The sequence below is a fragment of the Octodon degus genome, unplaced genomic scaffold, assembly GCF_000260255.1.
Source record: "Octodon degus isolate 3935 unplaced genomic scaffold, OctDeg1.0 scaffold00031, whole genome shotgun sequence".
Lineage (NCBI taxonomy): Eukaryota > Metazoa > Chordata > Mammalia > Rodentia > Octodontidae > Octodon > Octodon degus.
Window position 1 is genome coordinate 5803680 of NW_004524607.1, and position 9761 is coordinate 5813440.

At 39.6% G+C, this 9761-nt stretch overlaps 1 pseudogene; it reads right to left on the reverse strand.

Annotated features, from left to right (window-relative positions):
• Positions 1–6394: 6394 nt before the first annotated feature.
• LOC101566131 lies at positions 6395–7339 on the reverse strand (annotated as a pseudogene).
• Positions 7340–9761: the final 2422 nt, after the last annotated feature.

Consider the following 9761-nt stretch of genomic DNA (forward strand, 5'->3'; position numbering starts at 1 on the left):
CCTTCTCATATTTTTTCATCTAGTTCTTGTTCTTTTAAAGAGGTTTTTTTTTTTTTTTTTTTTTTTTTTTTTTTTTTTTGTGTTCTCCTATTCCCCATCTCCTGCTAAATTTCATTCTTTATCTCAGTCTCTCATATGTTAGTTTGTAAACTACTCCTCTGTAGTGGACATAATGAACTCTTAGGAGGGCCAATACCTTTTCTAGGATCCTCTTCCAAGTTTCTAGCATATTGGCCTTATCATCCAGCCTTTGGAAGCCAGCCAGCAGAGCTGATTTCCACGTGGCAGGGGAAATAGTGTTCCCATTTTTCCTTGTCTCTTCTTCTTCTTCTTTTTTTTTTTTTCCCAGCGGAACTGGGGATTAAACTCAGCGAAACTGGGGATTGAACTCAGCAGAACTGGGGTTTGAACTCAGTGGAACTGAGGATTGAACTCAGGCCCTCGCGCTTGCCAGGGAAGTGCTTATTCCATTAAGCCGTCTCCCCGGCCCCTCCTTGTCTCTTCTAAGCTTTCATTGTTCTACGCTTGGTGGTTTCAGCAGCTAATTCTCTTGGTGCCACCCTTCAGTTGCTTATATTAGCTTTGTTCCGAGGTATGCAATATTTATTACAAAATAAAATCGTTGCTGGTGGTGAAGATAGATAGGAGAACTTTTGAAATAAAGCTTTAGGGAGAGGGTTTTAGGATAAGTAAAGTAGGTCGATTCTAGGTGGAGTTATCCCATTTGTAACTCAGTTGTCAAAGCTAAGAGGAAAAAGCATTCGTGCCATATAGAATGTTGAATATTAGAAAAGATGAAATAGAAATGTTAGACAGGAAGACTGATCCTTCCAATGCCTATTGATGGACAGGTATGTGGAATAACATTTAAGTATGTTCAAATCTGTCTCATCATTAAAGGAAAACCTTCCTCACCTTCAAACTCTCCTAGCTATTACTCTAGGATCCTTTTTCCCTTTATAACTGAAAGAATCGCTTTTGTACCTTTCACTTCTCAGCTCACTGGCATCTGACTTAAAAATGGAAGTGAGGAGGTGGAGGCAATCTCCAGTTCACATGATGGAGATGAAACCTAGGGCCTGCAGACGCTAGGAAGTCCCTCTACCATTGAGCTTCCTCCCCAGCCATCCATACAGTTTTGTAGATGATGCTCAGCTCTCTTCCTCCTCACTTTCCTCTACATGCGAGACTTATGTGTTGAGTTGCCTGAAAGGTACTGCTACTGAGATTTACCATAGAGATTTTAATGCATCATTTTTCAGTTTATTTATTTTTTCTTCCAATGTTATTCCTTCCTATGTTCTCTAGTTGTTTTTGTTGCTCAAGATATAGCACAAACACTTGTGAAAGCAGCGTTACCTGGAGCTTGTTAGGGATGCAGAATTCCTAGTCCCAGACCAGAGCTGTTAAATCAGATTCTGCATCTGGGGTGGTAGCCTCAACAGCCAAATATGGGAAGTGTTGCTTCTCATAGAGTAACACTGTGTGTCCACTGCCCATGCCAGGAGGCTGACTCCTCTTTTCTGCTCTATGGCCACATCTTATAGCTTTCTTAAATTAATCCATTTTTCTCCATTTCCACCGCTACTTTCTTGGTTCATGCTACCATCCTGTCCCATGTGGCTCTTGTAACAGTTTTCTTAATTGCCTTTCCACCACGGGTCCTGTCTTCCCTCCAGTCCATTTTCCCTGCTGTGCTGGAGCATTATTCCTAAAGCAAAATCTTGGAGGGCCATCTCTTGCTTAATTCTTTTCAATACATTCTGATTGCTCTCAACTAAAGTATCAAGGCTTTTATTCAGGCCAGCTGTGCCACATGTGGCCTGGCTCTGCTGCGCTTTGGCCTTGCTTCTTGCCACCTGCCCCCTCACTGGCACACACCTATTTTTAGGTCTTTGTCACATGACTTTCCACTGTCTGGGACTCTCCCCCAGAGTCTACTTACATTTCAGGTCTTTGCTTATCTGTCATTTCCATTTGGAAGTTTCTCTGATCTTCTAAGTCTAGGTTAGTTGTCTAGTTGCTCCTATCCTGTGTGTTATAATCATTACAAATTATTTACATTCTGTGCTAAACTATAAACTCTTTGAGGCCAAGACTATGGGTTCTAGTTATCTGTTTTATCTCCAGTGCCTTGTACTAAAGAAATAAAATTGAGATAAATATTTATGAAATATAAACATCAATTGCTTAATATTTAGTAATTTATTTAAATATTTAACTTAACAGAGCATTTCTTACATGAGTTAGTGAATTTAATTAAGTTTTAAAATGGAACGTTTCATGTCCCAATTACAATTATGTAGTCATAAACTATTTATAAGTTCAGTGCAATTTAAGAATTTTCTAAGATTAAGATGATACAGGTGAAGTTAGGGTAAGCTAGGCAAGATACAGGAAAGATAATGACTTCAAATCACTTTTTATGCACTTTAGAAGGTTCCTTTCAGTTTTGTAGCCGTGTTCATGTTTATTGTAGGGGTTATAGAATTAATTTAAGCATGCACTATAAGCATTCTGATTCTCAGGTTTTCTTAAACTGTGTGTCTCTCTCTTAAGCTTCAGGTCTTTACATTTTCACAGTGTTGGCCTATGAGTAGGATATTTTCAGAGTTTATGTGTTTCTGATGTCAATACTGTCACCCATCTCTCCCTTTTCTTTGGTTTGCCTAATATTCCATAACCTATCCTATGACTTTTAATTTTTGGACCACTTTATTGTAAGTTTGCTGCATGAATAGACTTGAATAACATACACATGCATGCTGCATATGCTTCATTTGTGTTTTGATATTATTGAAAGACATTTAACAGGGATATTTAATTTAGAAATATTTATAAGAACTTGACCATGTAGTAGGTGAGGAAATCAAAGCAATACGGAGAAGAGCATCATTTCAACACAGCAAACGATGGTGCAGAACAGAGGGTTCGGGATTGTGCAGCAGGTTCCCAGACACAATAGGCTTGAGGAACTTAGGTTGTCTGACAGCTTTTGCTTTGCAGGAGGAATGACAGCAGATAGGCAGGGTGGTGGTGGTGACACTAATGTCAGAGCCTCTGGCTTCAAGGGATGTTAACCCCCATCTCGTGAACAAAATATAAGAGCAATCATAGTCCTAATAAACATCCCATGGGGTTCTTAGGCATGATGCAAAAATCCTTCAAGGAAAGACTGGAAGTGACTCCAACTGGTGTTTCATGACTCCAACTCCCAACTAGTTTTGATCATCAATCATTCTCCCGTTACTCTAACACACATTTAATGTAATGATTAAATCATAAGACAGGCACTACAACAGGAATTGTGACAGCAAAAGAAATTTAGCTTCTTGCCTTCTTCTCGTCTTGGTCTCCTCTTCCTTTCTGAGTTTCACACACTTTGGGATGGATCTAGGACCCAGTGGTTGAGTGACTAGAGATTTATCTTACTGTACTTATGTGAACCCTGGATTGTGGAGGCCACATAGCTGATTAAGGTCTTTGTCTCACTGTGACTACAGCACTTTCCTTGAGCTAGTTCTCAGTACATCTGTAGGGGTAAGCAGACATAAAAAGCTGTGTTTTTCCATCCTGTTTTAGGGTTAGTGGAAAAATTGCCTCTGGAATGAGATTTGAAGCAAGCTTCTCATTGGAAATATGGTAGACATTGCTAATGCCGTTGCCTAGTTATTTTCTCCTTTCTGGTTACCAACATTGCCATGCTTCCTTACATATTGATGCACACCTAAGGCGATATAGGACTAATTCTGGCTACTGGTTAGTAAATGGCAGTGACCCTTCATTTCCAAGCTGAGATCCCCAAACCCCATGCCTGAGATCCAGCTCTCGCTCCATCTGATACAACCATCCCAGCGTCCTCACATGGAGATGCTAAAGAAGTGGGATGCAGGAGCCTGAATCTCCAGGTTACCACCCAGAGGAGCTACCTTGGTCAGCTACTGGACCTCTTGTAGACTTTGTGTGTAGGTGAAATGAGCTCTGGTTGGTTTAGCTACTAAGATTTACGAATAAATATGTTACCTAGCAGAACCCCACAAATACACGTACTAAATGCTCTGTATATGATCTACCTGAGCATTTTCCCATATACGCTATGGCTTCAGGTAACACTTTGGTGTTTTCACTTTCCCTCTTATCAATATTCCGAGACTAGAACTCACTTCTAAGCTTTAGACTTGCATTTTCACTACACACTGCACCAAGAGGTAACATAAAGGCCTCATACTTAACATGTCTAAAAGTAAACTCATGGTCTTTTCTGCCCCAAATTTGGTCTTTCTTCTGTGTTCTCAATGTCTCAATGTCACCACCATGCACTCCGTCATTTGATGTGCACCATAACATGAACAGATAAATACAAGATGGTATAGCTACATAATGAGATATTATTCAGCCACACAAAGCAATGAAATAGCCAGGAATGGTGGTGCACACATGAAATCTCAGGACTCTGGGAGGCTGAAACTGGAAGAGTGTAGGTTTAAATCTGGGCAAGTTAGTGACTTAGTGAGATCCTCTCTAAAAACAAACAAACAAACAAACAAACAACAACAACAAAAAACCTGGATTCCAGGTGTGGTGACACGTGCTTGTGATCCCAGGTGGAAAGCTGAGACAGAAGGCTCTCAAATTCAAACACAGCCTGTGTAACTTACTGATTTAGGGAAAACCTATTTAATTTTTTTTTTTTTTAAGGGTTGGGAATGTACCTCATGTGAAGGTCCTGGATTCAGTGTCTGGCACATCTACAGTGAAATGAAGTACTGATGCCTGCAACCTCATGGATGGACCTAGAAAATATGCTAAGCGAAGTGAACCAGTCACAAAAGGACATGATGTGTGATTGCATTGCGTGAAGTGTCTAGAACAGGCAAATCTATGAAGGCAGAAAATAGATTATGATTGTTCTGGACCAGAGGGAGGGCAAAATGGAGAGTGACTTCTAATAGGTATAGGGTTTCTTTTCTAAGTAATAAAAAAATTCTGAAATTAGACACTGTTGATAGTTTTATAACTCTGAGTGCACTAAAAGTCACTGAGTTACACTTTAAAAGCTGAATTTTATGGCACATGAATTCTTTATTTAAAAGAATCACCAGTAGAGAAGAAAGAAATTTTAAAAAATCAATAGATGATACTTTTGGATAAATCAGATGATTGAAAGTCAGTTTTGAGGTATTCTGTTATTTTATGGCACACATTTCACATTAAGAGCAAAATATACCATCAGCATTTGGAAAATATGGGGTTTCTAGTATTGATCTAACACGAGCATTTTCACCAGGAAAGCCTAAGTCAACAGCACATTTTATGGGAAGCAGTAGCACATGATGAGAGCTGGAGGAATGAATGTAGGGAGAGAAAGGCTTTCAAAAGGGAAGTTGAAGGATACGCAAGCGTAAGGCTAAAAAATTACATATACAAACCCAGAAGTAAACATGTTTATTTGGAATCTTATAGTCATTATTCATATGAAGTGCAGGTGGTTAGAAAAGAAAAGAGAGAGAGAACAAAAGAGAAACAGCTCTGGTGTTAGACTGCTTGTCTTCAGTCAGAATTCAGCTCTATAATTTCTAGCTACGTGACCTTGGGCTTAACTTTCTGGTGCTTTTATTCCTCATGTGTAAGATGAGATTTATGCCATGAATCATAGGACGTGCCATTATATTATATTATATTATATTTAAAAATGATTCAATTAAACTTACAATGTGAAACCACTTCATTTGGGAGAGGTGGTACATGCCTGTAATCCCAGCATTCCAGAGGCTGAGGCAGGGCTATTGGTGTGAAACTGAGGCTACCTTGGGTTGGGTTGCTTAATGAGCTCAAGGACAGCTAGAATTATATAGTAAAACCTTGTGTCAACACACACATACAGAGAGAGAGAGAGAGAGAGAGAGAGAGAGAGAGAATGAATCATGCACACCACAATGGCCAGAATGGCACCCAGTAAAGTTTTTCAATAACAATTTGTTGTTACTATTTTCCCTTATTTGTTCTCTGTGCTTATAACATTCTTTTTCAGCTTTATTTTCTTTTTAAATTTTTTTCAGCTTTATTTTCTTTACTTTTCTGTTTGTTCTTCCAGGTTTTTCTCTATCTCACTTCACTTTTTAAAAATCATACAACCTTTTTATTGTTAAGCCATAAAGAGGTATCAAAATTAAAAAGCAAAAATTATAGGAGAAGACTTAACAAAAGTACTAGGAGCATCAAAGGAAATGAAAATAGTACCAGGTGCAGGGCAATTATGAACATGGTAGGACACAGGGAGAACAGTGAGCATGTGCTGAAGATACTAGGGGAGAGGATCTGGTGAAATTTTGATCTTAGACAAACACCTAGATAAAGAAATAATGGGACAAGACTTCTAAACCCAACTATGTGTTTAAGAATCATCCTCGCCATTGGTGCTGTCTCTGCCATCCTCTCCTTCCTCAGCCTCTTTTTCATCATCCTTGTTCAACTCCAGTGTTTTCACCTGGTCCTCTGCCTGATCTTCAATTTCATCATCATCATCATCATCCGGTAGATCCCCCTGCTTAGCAGAGTCATCCGCAGCATCCTCAGACTCCATCTTCACATTGGTCTCACCTTTCTTCTGGGAGGTGGTGGTCTGCTCCTCTTTGGTCTTGTCATTCTTCATCTCCACTGCTAGTTTGCTCTGTTCCTTTTCAATTTTCTCTAGGCTTTCCAGAAAAGAGTCCACTTTTTGTTTTATCTGGGTCAACTCCTTGTTTTATCTGGGTCAACTCCTTCTTAGTGGCCTGAAGGTCATCACCTTTCAACTTTCCAGACTTGGATGAAGATCCCCACTGGCCACTCTTAGAATTGAAGCTACTTTGTCCTCTTTGGGAGGTGTTTCTTGATACATGCTGGCATTTTGAGGGCACTATAGCCTGAGCAATAGGAGGAGGAGGAACACATCCTGTCATAATAATCACATTGAAAGTCATAGTCCAAGTCAAAAGAGGAGCTGAATAAAGGGAACTGAGAAGGGTGTTCTGGTACTGACCTGTACATCTCCCCTGCAGATCATTTCATACCTGCTTTTCCTCTGTTCACTTTTGGCTCTGCAGCCAGATTAATATCTAAAACCTGGCCAGCAATCATTCTGCCATCCTCTCCAGCTACAGCAGCCTGGGCATTTCTCTCATTAACATACTGGACAAAGGCAAAGCCCTTATGAATGGAGTGACCCACAATTTTTGCCATACTTTGAGAAGATGGCCTCCACATCAGATTTCTTCACCACAAGAGTATTCAGATTCCCAGTGAACACACGGGAATTCATGGAGTGAGGATCTGTCTTGTTGGTAACACTGCTAGCCATTGTGTTTGAAGATAAAGTTGCTGACAGTGACAAAAACCAGGAGAGATGAGAGAAGATATTCGATTCCAAATCTCCTGCTCCCTTAAGCAATGGCCATGACTCATCCTCATGTTAGACACTGACAAAAGGATGTACAAAAGGTGGTACAGGGCTACAGGATAAATCCTGAAAGTACTTGGCTGACCTTATCAGATACAAAAGTTACATTTCTGGGTATATAGGTCTTGCTATATCTTGGTCTTAACCATCCAGTAGAAAAGTATAAAAATGAGGTATATAAAGTAAATCCATATTAATACGATGAGCTGTAAAAGGCTCAAGTCAATAACTTTTGAGGATAACCCACTAATATTATAGACTGCTAGACAGTGTTAGATTGTTTAGTTGAATTCAAACACTTATAGTATTTAGATGTCAATAGAATATTCACCTCTGACAGGACAAAATATAAATAAATAAAAAGATACAAAGGAAAGATCATTTTGTATTTATATATACAAAATAGGATAAATTTACAGCTACTTTCGCTTAACTCAATAAAAAGAAAGAGGTGTACTAACAGTGTTTGGACAGAATATCCTGTCTGCTTCTTGTACCATGGATAACCACTAAGAAGATAACAATGTACAGTGTATTGACTATCAAAACTGTCCTATTAATTAGCTGTGAAACTGTCTCATTCATCTTTATTTATCAATAAAAAAAGAGAAAAAAAAAACCCAAAACAAATCTCCTGCCTCAATTTCTTCATGGAGTTGACTGCTGCTTGAGGTCAGCAACACGGCAGTGACCGCTCAGTCTCCATCTCTCTCATTTCACTTTTTAAAAAACAGTTTAATCAAAGTACATTTGACGTACAATGAATTACTCATTGTAATAATATACAGTCCGATGTACTTGTGAACTCATTACCACAATCGGGACTGTAAACATGGCCACCATCCCAGAGTTTTCCACCAGCCTCCCTAACCCTTTGCTTCTGCCTCTCCTCGCCTCAATACCAGCCATCCTCAGGCAGACACTAAAGTACTTGCTGGCACTTAGGTTGGTTTGTATTTTCTAGAGTATCATTTAAATGAACCAATAGAGTAAGCATTTCTTTTTCGATCCTGGAGATTCAAGGGCCTCATGCATATCAGGCAAGTACTCTATCACTGAGTTGCTGCCCTAGCCTTCTAATTTTATTTTGAGATAAAGTCTCACTGAGTTGTCCATGCTAGGTGCAAACTTGCGATCTTTTTGTCTCAGCCGCTTTGGTAGCTGGTATCATGGGCAAGCACCACCATACCCAGATTTCTGCATTCTTTTCTGTATGTGTTCTTTAACTCAGGACACTTTTCTATTTTATTTTTTAGTAGTGTTCCATTGCATAGATTTACCATGAGTATTGGCTATTACCACCCCCTCAAAAAAAAAAAAACCCACTCAAATTTATGAGCAAAATACTGTTGCAAACAGTCATGCATGACCATGTACTTTCATTTCTCTTGGGCCAATATCCATGAATAGAACATTAATTTTTTTGGTAGTTTTGAAGAAGGTGCCAATTTTTTAAAATGAGCTTATTACATCACTGTGCATAGTATAATCTCATACAGCATCTACATGTGAGTTCCAGTTCCTTTACATGCACACCAGAGATGCCAGTTAATTTTAATTGTCAAATGACTGGATGAAGAGGTTGGGAGCCACATACTCCCCATGAGGTGAATATACCAATGATCAGAGCTGTGTGTGCTGTTTGTTAAAGGTGGCCCACTAGGGATGTGAATTTGGAGTCTCTCTAATGGGTGCTCTGACCTGTGCTATGCTCCCCATCTGCATGAAGAGAGCTATAATAAAAAGCATCTGGCACTATTATGGTTTGTGTCTAGCTGTCCCTCCAAAGCTCCATATAATCAGGGAATTTTCAGAGGTGGCTGGATCTAAAGTGTGTGGTGCTGGGATCAAGGGTGTGTGACTACTAAAGTAGTGTCCTGATTTTTTTTTTTCTTTTGGGTATAGCTCTGGGTAGGATTAGAGGTGTCCCACTCTGGGTGTGAGTGCTACCTGCCCTTATCAGGTAGCCTGGATGAAATACAAGGGACAGAAGGAGGGTCACTTGCTTCTTTCTACTTTTGCTACCTCTATCTGTCTGCCATGAAGTGTTTCCCCTCTGCAATACCTCTCTGCCACACCATCTTGCCTTGGAACCAGCCAACTATGACCTGAAATATCTACCCACCATGAGCTAAATAAACCTTTCCTTCCTTAACTTTGGGTGTTGGATATTTTGTCTCAGCAATGAAAAAAGTTACTGAGGCAGGCACCTCCTACCATGATGTTCTTTCCCATCTCAGATCTCAAGCAATGGGGCCAGCTGACCATGAACTGAAGTGTCTGAAGCCAAGAACCAAAATTAATGTCTGTTCCTTTCAGTTGC